We start from the raw sequence: 15,611 nt of genomic DNA on the forward strand, positions 1-15,611 counted from the left end.
AACTCAAGACATCATTATTACTATAACAATTAAGACACCTTGACATTTAAATATAGTTGCTATCAATTTACTGAGAATACTCAAATAAAAAAGTCTGTTTAAAACTCGGAAATAATCTAAGTAGAATCTTTAATATTATTACTTATCTAATACATTCATCAACTGCTTGACAAAGAAGCATTCATCTGCCTCAATTTCAAAATTTTTTGGTAGTTTAACTTGTCTTTATTCCAACAATTTTGTTGTGCTTCAAACGTGATATGGTGATCAGCAATTCATTTATTTTACGTCGATAAATGTATCTTCTTTCAAATAATGTTTTATACAAAGTGAACCAATTAAAGTGTAAAAATACCTTTATATCGTCGAATAATACGCAGCCTCTGGTTAAATTTACTTTAGATAAGTTGAACATGCTCCGACCATATTAAGTTGGATAAAAATTCTTAGATATTTCGAACTTTTCATAAGGTAAATATTCTTGTAATAAATATCACATTTTATATTTGATTCTTGAAGGCGGAGAACGAATCTATAGGTCAAACATTACAAGCGACTCATCGTACATCAATAACACAATTATAAATGGTTTGAACCGAATATCGTTACATGTTTATAAATGTAGATCGTCCAGGTTGGTATAGTCCTGAGAAGGACTGTTTTTGTTACTGACCCGACAACCTTATGGAAGTCATCTTCAGTCAACCAGGTGAATCGCAAAGTTTTGATTATTTTGGGGATAATACCGAATAGACAGGAAAAAAAGACTTCTGCTTTCATATTTTCTAAAATTTTCTAAAAACAAACACGATATCTTATTGGCATTTTGCTTAAAATGCCAACGCTTTAATTGTTCAATAGTTGTATGTCGTAATGTTCACAGAATGGATTTGTAAAGCAAGGCTCATTTGATGTCTTATGTCTTAGAACTACAAACACACTTGCAAAATTATCATTAGCTTAGAAGAGACAAAATCAATTTTCTCCATGACGCAATAAATAGCCACGTGATCACATAGTAAAACATAAACGAACCTTTATATGTCCAATGCGTGCACAATCTAATATTTATAATCATCAAGACCACGTGATATATAGCAATACATTAACTCCACCATTTATTATTGGTCCTTACACATCAGGTGGCGACAATATATAAGAAGATAGTCAATGAATTTTAAAATGACAGTGGGGATTTTTTATATACATCATAATGTTAAAACACAAACTGTTTATATAAAGAATTTAGGAAAGCTTGACATCTTGTAATACAATAATTCATCTTTTTCACGATACTCTTTTTTCCTTTAAGATATCAGGCATTCAATGATAGATTTAAGGCTAAAGATAGATTAAACTTTTGTTTTTTGATAAAATCTTTTCTCTTCGTTATTCGTATAAAACACTTCATTGAAAATTAGTGATCATTCCTAACGTTATGAATGATGAATTCTAACAATTGCTAATTATTTTTCATAACAAATTTGAACTAACCTTTCTTCTAAGGACTCCGTCATCTTCATTTTCCCATTCTCAAACATCTTGTACTTCTTCCAGATTTAGTTCAATTCCCTTCTCACCAACGATTTTCCCGTTGTCCACAACGGTAATGTCCTCCTTTTCGTAATAGACACAAAGGTATATACTATGGTAGACATAACGGTAGACATAAAGATAGACAGAAAGGTCGACATTAACATAGACACATAGATAGGCATAACGGTAAACTTTTTCTGTTTTGTTATGGTCGTTTTTTGTCTAACACAATTGTTTACTCCTTGATTGAAAACTATGCAGTATACCTTAATGTCTACCTTTATCTCTACCTTTATGTCTACCTTTTTGTCTACCTTTATGTCTACTTTAAGTCTACCTTTGTGTCTACCTTTATGTCTACCTTTACGTCTACCTTTATTTTTATCTTTATGTCCACCTTTATGTCCACATTTATGTCTACCTTTATGTCTACCTTTTTGTCTATCTTTGTGTCTACCTTTGTGTCTACCTTTATGTCTACTTTTATGTCTACCTTTATGTTTACCTTAATGTCTACCTTTATGTCCACCTTTATGTCCACCTTTATCTCTACTCTTGTGTCTGCCTTTGCGTTTTTCTATTTTTTTGTCTACCTTTTTTCATATTCATTTCCGCCATTATCATTTCAATCATTTAGTACCTAACGTCAGTTCCACTTGAAACGTTTCAAATATAACACTCAACCACTTCTCTGTCTTTCTGTCAAATAAATATTTACCGGAAAGTAATAAAAATAATAAAGAATAATAGAATAACAAGCGTAAAAATGAAAATAGTAACTTGCTTTGTGTCAAAATTTCAAACAAAATTCTATTCTTGTGCTTTTTTCAAAATGGAGTTATGCACTTACTGGATTGGGTATTTTAATGAATAGAAATCAAATTTTGAAGCATGTGCTACGTGATTAGTATTACGCAAGCAATTTTGCTCGAATACGTATTTAGCATCTAGTCTCCTCCTCTCAAAATAGTATAAAGGTAAATCACTAGGGGGTTAAATAAAGGAAATAAGGTATGCACTATGGTTCAAACATCGCTACATTCAGTGTAGAATGTCGTGAATTAATACGATCATAACAAAGTTTTGAATCACGAGCAACGACTTCGGTAATTTACAATCAATCCGTACCGTACCATAATGAGAGGACACTGTAGATATGCGGCGCGACGATTGAGTTAGAGTGTCAAAGAGATTAGTCTTATTGCGTATAAACAATGAGAAAATACTTGGTTGTATTAGCGCTCTTGTGTTTAATGGTGATTGCATCCATTTTGATTATGAAAAGACTAAATAATAAACGTTTATACAAACCCAGTGGGAAAGATTTTAAAGGTAAGTTTTCACTCACCTATCATTGAAATATTTTACAACAGTCTATTATATATCATTCCTTTTTCTTTCGCCGCGCACACAATGACGAGTAAAGAAAACTTCAATAGATCTTGGAGAGCATATGGTGTGATACAAAGATTGATAATATAGAGGCATATTCATTCACCAAACTAGAAAGTTTGTAAACTGCGCACCCGAGATTCGATATGTGCGCGCATAAAAAGAATTGTTTTCTCAAAATAGCGCATCCTATACCTCGGGTGCGCACTCAAAACTCCCATTCAGTGCTGATTAACCTTTCGTGGGGCCCGTGAAATATTTTCAGCGCGGTGCCCTTCTCTCCCCATGGCTGAAATTCAGATTGTCCTGAAATCAGAAAGATTAAAAAATAATATGTATACCATCATGTGCAAAAATATCTGTATGTTAAAACAAGAAGTATGTACATTAATTTGAATATTTGAATTGTCATCCAACCCAGCTTAAATCAATAACATTAATTGACAATTATAGAGAACTTGATTAAAAGGAAAAATTAAACTTAATCAACCAACTAAACATTCATAAGATTCGGTATACATGCTCGGATGCGGCGATGCATGCTCGCTCGACGTGTATGTAAATTGTACGCGTAAGTAATGTAACATAACTTTCACTAAAATTTCATTTTGCTTTGTAAACGTTGTGTTTGCGGGATTTCTTTACAACAAAGATAGATCCACATGTCGCTAGAGCTTTTATCGTCGTCAAAATGCTTGCAATCATTCGTGTTTTCATTGGTCCACGAGTCCTCATCCAAAAGTCTCGAGCGTACGCTAGGTGCTTCAACTACGTTCAATTTCATAAAGCTATCTTCAACCTGGCGTCTTTGTTTTTCCACTTTCATGCTTGATTTTGTTTCACTGTTGTAAGTTTCATTGTCAAGTATTTCTTGTACCTCAATCCACGAATTATAAATCTGCCATAGATATGAGAGCATTGCTTATGAACAAAATATGCAGATACAAACTTATAGAGAATAATAAAAACATCTCTAACATTGTCACGAGTGGCGTAAAAAAGTGATGAGTTTGATATGCATTTGTCAAAACAAGCTTAAAAAGGCAAAGAGCATGCCAAAAGTATATGATTGAAAATTTGCGAAGCGTATATACAAGCACCAATTTCAGAGCTCGCTCCGTCACAAATTAATTGAGAACAAATCTGGGCATGCCTAGTCAACTCCACCAACTCGCCAAGTTCATGGTCATGGAAACCACCAACTGTATGTACTAGTACCGATTATGGAGTAATTAGCTCGCTCAGTAAAAAAATTTCAGATAATTTATCTGCGCATGCACGGTCATCTTGAGCATGCTTAGTCGCTTTGACCGCCTGCCCAAGTTCATGGTCACGGCAACGACCAACTGTATCTACCAGAATCGATTTTGAAGTACATAACAATTTATCTGCGCATGCGCACGAGCATGAGCAGTCCACTCGACTAATTGTTCATAGTCATGGCAACGACTTACTATATGTACTTGCACTTACATTTGTGGCAATTAACTCATTTAGTCGTAAATTATCAAAGAAATCATCTGGGCATGCGCAGTATTGATGTCAATTATACCACAACTTTTGTAAGCCTTTGAATTTATGTATATATATATAAAGCTAAAACTTCTCATAGTAGATGCCAACTAGCAGTGGAAGCTGGGTGCGATAAGGTATGCTTAGGGCTTAGAAGCCCATACTTCGGTGGCGACCGCACTCTCCCTGCGTACCCCGAGCAAAGCCTATCGCAGGTGATCTCGGGGTGTGATGGGCGGAAGCTTGCTATTGGCATGTCCCAAGTAGGATAGCGTGGAGGGGCTGAAGTCTCCTACCGAAACGTTAACATGCGGCGTTCTAGTGCCTTACGCTTAAGAAGGTATCGGGAAGCATGGACCGAAAACGGGTTTTTTTTGCTTTCGAATTTTATCTTTTTGTTTATCTCATAGAACAAACTTGAACATCCAAGGATACTACAAAGGTTCGAATAACTTCTGCCTTCTTGAATTATAATTAAGCCAACTCTTTTTACTTGTTACCTTTTACAATGTAACTTTCTCATAACTCTCTCGTGATGAACAACACCTTCCTTAAACAATATGACTCTCTCATCATGAACGAAAGCATCCATGAGCTTCGTGGAAAAAAGGGATTATCTACTTTTTTATAATAGTTTTTATAAAGATAACATTAATTAATAAGCCAAGCAATTTGTATCGTCTAAATTGAACCTCGCTTTTAACTCAAGAGTTAATAGTGTTATAGTTAATGTTATAGAATTTTGATTCATTTTGGACAGTAAATTTCTTTTTACTTTACAATATTTTCATGATTCAACTTAGAAAGTAACTTCTCTTCTCGAGTAATTTAACGATTAAACGGTACACTTTTCGGATTCAGACGAATTCTTTTCATCGCATAGAGACAGCCGTCCAAATTATTATGTACTTATGCGTATATAAAGCATTTGCAAATCACGTACAAAATTTTCATTACACGACCAAATTACCGTCTATTTAAACGATCTATGTATTAAAATGTTACCTTGACAACTGAAGGAAACCCTCCCTTTTCCAAGCATTTGCAACATCTCAAATTTATTCCGAACTCTTCAACTTCTCGCAGTGTAGCCGAAAGGATTAGGCATCAAATCAGGAGACTCATCTCTACGATCACAGCCATTTTGATTTCTCCCTTGATCTTTTTCAGCATCAAGCTTATCTGAAATGATGTTATTGCTTAAACCGTGCCACACGGGATTTAGAGAGATAGAAGGATGTCCAAGAAGCTGTTGAGAATGATTTGACATAACAACTTCCAGAGTTAATCTTCCTCAACTATGGTAATGGTTTTGCCTTTTGCATCAATTTTTTTCCGCCGTTAGACCCTTCTTTTCAACAAAAACAGATACCATTGTCTTCATTTCGAACTTCAACAGAATCTAAAAGAACGTGTCAAAGATTGCCAAGCCTGTAAAAAACTATCAAACACATACCAGAAGTATCTTTCTCACACTAATCCCTCCAACCATGCACACTGCTTTTCCAGACGACTTTCGCATCATCTCACCTTGCTTAGGCACATACGAACTCACAATCCACGAAAGCCTCATGTCTAAACCAAAACCATCACTTTACGCGCAAAGCAGCTCCTGGCAAAACTGATCATCGCACTTGCTCACGCACTGTAAGCTGATACCTCTATGTAAATAACTAAATATCATCTTCCTTGTAAAACTATACTGTAAGAAGATGTTTGAATCAAGACGAAGTGTCACCTGATTTCCTTACTAATTAATACATAATCACACCTCTGATCTCATTATTGAAAACTATCTGTTTGGCTCTAATTTTTATAAGAGCAACAAAAATGAAATATTAACATCAAATATACATATACAAGGAACGACAAAACACACATATACACCAATCGTCTAATCCTTTTGCTGGAGAAGAACAAGTCAAAAGAACGTCAAAAACAAGCAAAAAAAACAGTCTTCCCTGATCTTTTTCTTCATTTAAAACTTTAAAAAGCCGACAAACAGATTTCTCGTTTTTATCCTTCATGTCCCTTTGTATCTATAATAAAAAGGGAACGAAATAGGGAATGAAACGAAAAAAGCAACAAACACAATGCATGATCAATTTCTTACCATAGAGAACAGGCTAGATGGCAAGAGACACCAGAAACAAGCAAACACATATCACCATTTTCCATGCAACACCATCAATATTTGCTGAACATGGTACTGAAAGAAACAAAGTCAGTGTGGAGCAGCTACAAGGTTTAGAAACCAAATCTGTTTGCATTCTACACAACAGGTTCGCAGAAGTACTTCGTATCACTCTTGATACCGACTGCCGATAATCCAAAGAAAAGTCGAGTAAAGAAAGCAAGGACTCTTGATATATCACTCCTCAAAAATTTATATTTAAAATCGTTGGCAACTGTTTGAAAATTTTTCTATTCAGTTGATTTACTTGGATGATACAGTTTGTTTCATTTTTGCTCTCTGAATCAAAAAGAAAAGCAAAGAACGATAAGTGTCACAACAAAGCAAAGAATTATATACACACATTCATCTTTTTGATATTTGTGGATTATTAGAGAGAAACAAACAAATATCAAAGCTTGTGCATCAAAACGAAACAGAAAAAAAGTAAATGGAATGACAGGAATTATCAAAAACATATCAAAGCAAATATAATAGTACACTGACAAAGACACAAACGCGAATAGCTTAGATTAACATTGTCATGAACGCAAGTTATGGTACAAAAACACATAAAGATAACCTTGCTCTTTTGAAGCTAGATATTCATCATAAAAAATGTGGAGATTACATTGAAAAAAATACAACGTATGAGTTGAAAGTTAACCGAGGTCTTCGTTTTCCATAAGATACATTCAATTTGTTTGAATTTGTTCAAGAAAATTGAACACATTTGAACAACTATCCCAAAGTTACACTGATTAAATAAATCAAGTCGACGCCTAGTCTTATATAGGCCGTTGTTCGTGCCATACGATAGCATGAAAAGGGTCGTTGTATGTCGTGATAGTGACAAATAGTGCCATTCATTCTATAGATGAATAAGGCCATCGTATGTAGCTCGTTATTGTTGTGTGAGAGTGTAATCCAATGAGAACAGATAAATGTCAAATTCCGAACAATAACTAGTTGCTGCATGTGTATGATCAAAATCATCATAAGACAAAATGTTAAGGAAGAGTGCTGGATGACGGATGTATTTTTGTTAACATATATTTTTTGAAAAACAGTACTTTATCTACAGTGTTACAATGCTGGACTTCAAACGTGGATTCGCTTCGGTATCAACTGTCTAAAACATTTTTATTTGTTGAGGGGATTAACCGTCCATTAAACTGATTACTTTACTTGACAAAAATATTAACTTGACCTACTTTATCAATGTCGTACAACAAAGCAAATGCCGAAAGGCGTAAAATCACGCAGCTTATCGAATCCACGCTGGCAGCCTATTTTTACAAAAAAAGCAAGACAAAATAAAGATTGAAAATTTACACTTTCCCATTATTGGAAACTTTCAATGCAAGTGTAAGTAAGAGATGATGACATTTACATTTACAATATCTAATAACACTATAGACAAACACATATTATTTATATGAAACATGAAATTTCAAAACAAAATGAAAACAATAAAACTTTCTTAGATAAAAAAAAACACACTTTAACTAAACAGTAATAACTCTGATTTCAAATAAAAAATAAGCGAAAGAAAGAAACAAAGGCATTTTGTTTTCGATATAAAACCTGGGAGTGAGAAACCAAAGTTTAGATTAATTATGAAATACGAAAGCTTGAGTATGACTTAACCAAAGGCCGTGTCGAAGAGTTGAAAATCAAAGTTTTCGAAAATGGGTGTGGTTATACGGCGTGGTCTTCTGAAAAGAACTAAACCCACATGGTTATTCAACACAAATAAGATTTAGTTTTTTTTTCACGCTTACGTACATGTTTAAACAAGCCTTATTTAGCCGAAAATATAACTTGAGTGTGTCGCGCGCCCGCACACCCTGTCCTTCGTAACGGCCTGCGGTTAACTATAAATATAACTATACACTAAACAAAATTTACGTACATTTTACATGCACATGCCTATATGGTTTGTTATCCATAACTTTAGCAAGAAACTTAAATTGATGTGGAAGTAGCTGTAACTATTTATGCAACATGGTTTTCACATTTCTTACAGTGTGATTTCTTCGAACAAGAGACTTCTATAACATTTCACAAAATTCGAAACGCAAATGTTCGAAAAGTATTTCGGTCCTTAGGCAACCTGCTGGATTGAAGCAGGGTAAGATTCGAAAGTAAATGCACAAATTATTTTTTAAAGTTTTGGCAAAATCGGGTCACATTATTTTTTTAGAACTTAGCTAAGTTGCTGCGCTACTCATTTTAGTATCATCAAAAAAACAACACAAAAATTGCCGGATATGTAGCGAGAATTAGTTTTGCAGGATGAAGAACACTTTTCTTCGATTTCTTTTGAGTATGGGTGTGATAACATTAGGACAATCTTCAATTTATGAAATTTTTTCGCATGGATAATGGCACGTTGATGTAGGCTTTAGCATTTAACGATAAAGCTAAACGTTCGGGATCGACGGAAAGTGCTGAAAACAGAAGACGATACCTACTTTGTTAACTAAAGCAAATTTCTTGTACAATTTAACAAGTCTTTCCTCATAGTCGCTTTAAAATTTTACATTCATTTACATTTAAACCATTTAACCGGGGATAAAACAATGTACAAGATCGCTGTATATGAAATGGAACGTAATCAGTATTTTTCTTATGAAATCATTCTTACAGTTTACATACACCAAATCATATGTGTGTTAAACCTTTATGGAAAAATAAAAACAGTAGAGGCATAAAATAAAAGTACTAAATTCAGTACTTATTGCGTAAAGAAACAAATTTCAAGAACGCCAATTAATTTCACTGGCAGTTTACATACACCAAATCATATGTGTGTTAAACCTTTATGGAAAAATAAAAACAGTACAAGCATAAAATAAAAGTACTAAATTCAGTACTTATTGCGTAAAGAAACCAATCTCAAGAACGCCAATTAATTTCACTGGTAACTGCTAATGTAAGAAAAGTAGTTTAACGATTGCCTTACGCGCTGGGTGAAAAAAAACGCATAAAGAAAATCAGCGTGGTGATAGTTTTTTCAAAATAATTAATATAAGAAATTTCGAAATCAATTTGGTATGTTTATTGTTTATGTAAAAGCACTCACGTCAAAGTCTCAGGCAAAGTCATCAGTAAACGGCGAAGGCATCAGCAAAGAAAACTAACAGCTAAAATGGCTACACAAAACTCCATTAGACCGATTTTGAGTAAGTTGAATTGGAATACAATTTCAATGTTAGATATGACTTTAGAAAATCTAAGTTGTGATTTTGTTCATTGTTTTAGGCCAGTGTGAACACTGTCACTTCATTCCCCTCAGCAGGATTCTGCACCGATCTTACCCACGCCTCATTATTCAAGGTCATACTATTCAATGGTAATTTTTAACTTACACGTGCGAGATGGCAGCGAAGGTCACATCTCAAACGCATGCGCTGTGTACTTCAACCACTTGAAATTTACACGTGCGAGATGGCAGCGAAGGTCACATCTCAAGCGCATGCGCTGTGTACTTCAACCACTTGAAATACTAAAAGTGTTTTGTATGTGTTAAGACGATAAAAACTCTGCAAAAAATCAAGACACGCAAATCAGAAAATTTTGCAGAATGGCATCGATGCAGCAGACAGAATACCCTGAAATTAGTAAGTGCGAGCTCTTTCTGTTTATTTCAAATTAGAGAATGTTTTTTATCTTCAACAGAATCTATCTCCTCATTTTCAGAAAAATGTAATCACTGTCGTGATTTTTCATCACGGCTAAATGTGGACATACTGTCCATTTGTCCCCGTTAGTGGAGTCACGGGGAAAATTCAAGTGTAGAATTTGCGGGTTTGTATGCCTTTAAAGATATTTTAATCTCAGGTTGCGTTTCATGTCATTGATTTTTAGTCTTCATTCATGTAGTGTATCGGACGCAAGTGTTGATGCCGCTGTCCGTCAATTTGTGATGTAAGTTTGTAATTCATGGGTGCGTTTATATATAAACTGTCATACGGAAGCAGCAATTTATATAGTGGTTCTTATTTCATTCATTCAGAAAACTGTGTACAGAGGGCATCATGATTGACGTTCAGATTTAATACAACAAAGATTTAATGTAACAACATGAATAAAGATTTACAAATGTTGAATGACTCGTTTTTTAAGTTTGTTCATTTTATCTGAAAGAAATATTTTAAGCCAGTCGTTACAAGTATATTTTAGTATCTCAAGTCCGTTAACGGGTGGGTCGACATCTTCAATGCTCTTCATAAAATCTTTGATCACAATCTCATCGGACACATTTTCCGAGGCATCATCAAAATTCAACAACATACGCTCGTCATGCTCCATCATGAGACAGCCATGCTCACGCTGAGAGAGGTGGTCAATCATGCATCCATTGCAGTTCTTATTTACTTCAGCGTTTATCATTGCAGCAATTTCTCCTGCATAGCAGTCTAAAAGTTTATTTTCTAACAAACTTTGACGTACAGTTATTTCATTCTTTTCTGACTCCAAAAGCAATTTGTTCATTCTTAATGCCAGATCAATGTCAACATTCAATTCCATTTGTTTAAAGAGATAAAATGTAAACCTTTCGATAAAGTATAAGCTATAAAATGCAATTACCTCGTTTTCTACCGTTTTTACCTTCGATTGAGAAAAGGAAACGGATCTAATGTTACTTTGTCAATAGCATGCAACTTCCAGCTTTGTCGTATTTCCGATTTTCACGCCATCCAATGCCATGCCATGTTTATTAAACCCTATTTCCGGTTGACATGCGCGCGCACCGATCAACTTCAGGGGACTGGAAACTATCTGGCACGGGTAAGAGCTCTGTGACAAAAGTGTGACAAAGCTGCACCTTATCTACTACTGGTACAAAAGTTAGAGACCATTTCGAAGTTAGATGAGGAGATTCAGGGACTACTGGAAAAAGATGAAGATATTGAGGCAGATATTGACGGGTCATCGGAATACAGCTGCGAAGTCTGGGGTGCGTTGGCCGAAATCAACGAAGCACTGAGCGTGTTAGAGTCGAATAGGAGAACTGAGGAACTCGCGAACACATCAGCAAGTACGGCATCGAGTGAATCACGACGCTGCAGAGTCAAGACGATAGAGAAGACCATACCTACTTTGTTAACTAAAGCAAATTTCTTGTACAATTTAACAAGTCTTTCCTCATAGTCGCTTTAAAATTTTACATTCATTTACATTTAAACCATTTAACCGGGGAAAAAACAATGTACAAGATCACTGTATATGAAATGGAACGTAATCAGTATTTTTCTTATGAAATCATTCTTACAGTTTACATACACCAAATCATATGTGTGTTAAACATTTATGGAAAAATAAAAACAGTAGAAGCATAAAATAAAAGTACTAAATTCAGTACTTATTGCGTAAAGAAACCAATCTCAAGAACGCCAATTAATTTCACTGGCAGTTTACATACAACAAATCATATGTGTGTTAAACCTTTATGAAAAATAAAAACAGTACAAGCATAAAATAAAAGTACTAAATTCAGTACTTATTGCGCAAAGAAACCAATCTCAAGAACGCCAATTAATTTCACTGGCAGTTTACATACAACAAATCATATGTGTGTTAAACCTTTATGGAAAAATAAAAACAGTACAAGCATAAAATAAAAGTACTAAATTCAGTACTTATTGCGTAAAGAAACCAATTTCAAGAACGCCAATTAATTTCACTGGCAGTTTACATACACCAAATCATATGTGTTAAACCTTTATGGAAAAATAAAAACAGTACAAGCATAAAATAAAAGTACTAAATTCAGTACTTATTGCGTAAAGAAACCAATCTCAAGAACGCCAATTAATTTCACTGGTAACTGCTAATGTAAGAAAAGTAGTTTAACAATTGCCTTACGCGCTGGGTGAAAAAAAACCGCATAAACCAAATCTGCGTGGTGATAGTTTTTTCAAAATAATTAATATAAGAAATTTCGAAATAAATTTGGTATGTTTATTGTTTATGTAAAAGCACTCTCGTCAAAGTCTCAGGCAAAGTCATCAGTAAACGGCGAAGGCATCAGCAAAGAAAACCAATAGCTAAAATGGCTACACAAAACTCCATTAGACCGATTTTGAGTACGTTGAATTGGAATACAATTTCAATGTTAGATATGACTTTAGAAAATATAAGTTGTGATTTTGTTCATTGTTTTAGGCCAGTGTGAACACTGTCACTTATGGGTGATTTGCCCACCAAGCTGTGGGCATAAAGTCCACCTCTCTGAGGTGAAGGAAAGACTGATTGAATGCTTGCCATTCAAATGTCCTATTTGCTTGTAAGTCAAATAATTTATATGCTTGCTATATGTTGTAGTCGTTTTTTTTATGTAATGTCCATTGCTTTATACTCTAGATGTTTTGACGAAGAAGTTGAAAACACCATTCCGACACACAATTTGCTAAGATTATTTCCTCTTAACGAGAGATAGAAGTATGTTGTTTACCGCGCTTGGTCACTACGTGCATCAAACTGACTTTGACGTCTGTGTCTTTTAAAACTAACCTTAAACTATTGTAAGCTGCTCATTCATCACTACCTATACTGACACAGGTTATCTTAGTTTATATTTTAGATAATGTAAAGTTGTTCTCATTCTCTGTTGTTCATTCATCACTACCTACACTGACACACGTTATCTTAGTTTATATTTTAGATAATGTAAAGTTGTTCTCGTTCTCTGTTGTTCATTCATCACTACCTACACTGACACACGTTATCTTAGTTTATATTTTAGCAGTGTAAAGACTGTTCTCATTCTCTGTTGTTCATTCATCACTACCTACACTGACACACGTTATCTTAGTTTTCATTTCAGAATTTGCTAAGATTATTTCCTCTTAACGAGAGAAAGAAGTATGTTGTTTACCGCGCTTGGTCACTACGTGCATCAAACTGACTTTGACGTCTGTGTCTTTCAAAACTAACCTTAAACTATTGTAATGTATAATCCTAAATGTATACCATTTAACAATACAATACATGTATAAATTGCAGATGTTTTTTTCTTCAGTTGTTGATCCTTGTTATCTTAGTTTATATTTTAGATAGTGTAAAGACTGTTCTTGTTCTCTGTTGTTCATTCATCACTACCTACACTGACACAGATTATCTTAGTTTTCATGGCTACACAAAACTCCATTAGACCGATTTTGAGTACGTTGAATTGGAATACAATTTCAATGTTAGATATGACTTTAGAAAATTTAAGTTGCGATTTTGTTCATTGTTTTAGGCCAGTGTGAACACTGTCACTTATGGGTGATTTGCCCACCAAGCTGTGGGCATAAAGTCCACCTCTCTGAGGTGAAGGAAAGACTGATTGAATGCTTGCCATTCAAATGTCCTATTTGCTTGTAAGTCAAATAATTTATATGCTTGCTATATGTTGTAGTCGTTTTTTTATGTAATGTCCATTGCTTTATACTCTAGATGTTTTGACGAAGAAGTTGATCGCTTCTTAGAAGATTTTTTCAGTATGTATTTTTATAATTCTTTATCTTTTGAAAATTGATACAGTATAACAGTCAGTAAGATTGATTTCTTTTTATTTCAGAGTGGTCATTGCTAGTTTCTTTAAATAAAATGTTTATTTCAATAAAATGTATTTAAGAATATCAACGTCTCATGTTCTAATTTGTTCTTTTTTCTGCCAAAAATATTTTTCTCCAATCATTGCACATCATAGACAATCGTCGGAAAGTATACATACAGTGTTTCAATTAACATGCCATTAAATGAAAGTATTTGGATAAGTTCCAATCGTTTCTGTATGGTATGATTAATCCATATGCAAAATAGCCGTTATGGACCATCGTCTAAACTCTAAAAAATATAGAATGTCGTAAAATTATAACTTGTTCAGCTTTATGAAAAACTGCCAAAACCGAACCATCAAAGCATACGTTTTTGCGTGGAAACCACACAATAAACGCGTCCCAACTTACACGTGGTCTGAATAGAATTTAATCTTATGCAAATTTCAATTCATCAAGTGTCCGATACTTTAAAGGAGAAAATCATGAGCTTTCCGCCTTTCGAATTGCACATACGCATTCATACACTTGCAGGTACAAGTTTCCAAGCGGTATGGAATCTTTGAAGGATTTGGCCACAAAAACTACACTTTTAAACATTCATAAAGCTTTTGGGGGAAAAGACCAGATGAAACCACAACACAATATTCAAGGCACACTGTTCAATAGTAATTTTCTTTTCACAACGCATGCGCTGTGTACTTCAACCACTTGAAACACTAAAAGTGTTTTGTATGTGTTATGACGATAAAAACTCTGCAAAAAATCAAGACACGCAAGTCGTAAAGTCTGGAAGAATGGCATCGTCGCAGCCAACATCAAGCGAATACCCCGAAATTAGTAAGTGCGAGTTCTTTCTGTTTATTTCAAATTAGCGAATGTTTTCTATCTTCAACAGAATCTATCTCCTCATTTTAAGAAAAATGTAATCGCTGTCGTGACTTTTACACGCCAGAAAAATGTGGTCATACTGTCCATCTGTCCCCGTTGATGGAGTCACGGGGAAAATTCCAATGCAAAATTTGCGGGTTTGTATGCCTTTAAAGATATTTTAATCTCAGGTTGCGTTTCATGTCATTGATTTTTACTCTTCATTCATGTAGTGTATCGGACGCAGGTGTCGATGTAGCTGTTCGCCGATTTTTGATGTAAGTTTGTAATTCATGGGTGTGTTTATACCTTACTGTGTGCTATTATATAAAGACTAAATATATATATATGTTTGAGGTATAAACTGTCATACGGAAGCAGCAATTTTATATAGTGGTTCTTATTTCATTCATTCAGAAAACTGTGTACAGAGGGCATCATGTTTGACGTTCAACATTGACAACGAAGATTTAATGTAACAATATCAATAAAAATTTACAAATGTTGAATGACTCGTTTTTTAAGCTTGTTTATTTTATCTGAAACAAATATTTTAAGCCAATCTTTACAAGTAT

General features: G+C 34.3%; 2 long non-coding RNA genes across 2 annotated transcripts; one reads left to right on the forward strand and one right to left on the reverse strand.

The window, feature by feature from the left end:
* Positions 1-7,650: 7,650 nt before the first annotated feature.
* On the reverse strand, positions 7,651-10,338 carry LOC124437310. Its single transcript, XR_006945645.1, has 2 exons — positions 9,437-10,338; positions 7,651-9,297 (listed from the first exon to the last, which is right to left on the reverse strand). It is a non-coding gene; the product is annotated as an uncharacterized LOC124437310 (long non-coding RNA).
* Positions 10,339-10,340: 2 nt separating this feature from the next.
* Positions 10,341-10,651, forward strand: LOC124437311. The gene is made up of 3 exons (XR_006945646.1): positions 10,341-10,426; positions 10,502-10,546; positions 10,635-10,651. It is a non-coding gene; the product is annotated as an uncharacterized LOC124437311 (long non-coding RNA).
* Positions 10,652-15,611: the final 4,960 nt, after the last annotated feature.

The sequence above is a fragment of the Xenia sp. Carnegie-2017 genome, unplaced genomic scaffold, assembly GCF_021976095.1.
Source record: "Xenia sp. Carnegie-2017 unplaced genomic scaffold, XeniaSp_v1 HiC_scaffold_16, whole genome shotgun sequence".
NCBI lineage: Eukaryota > Metazoa > Cnidaria > Anthozoa > Malacalcyonacea > Xeniidae > Xenia > Xenia sp. Carnegie-2017.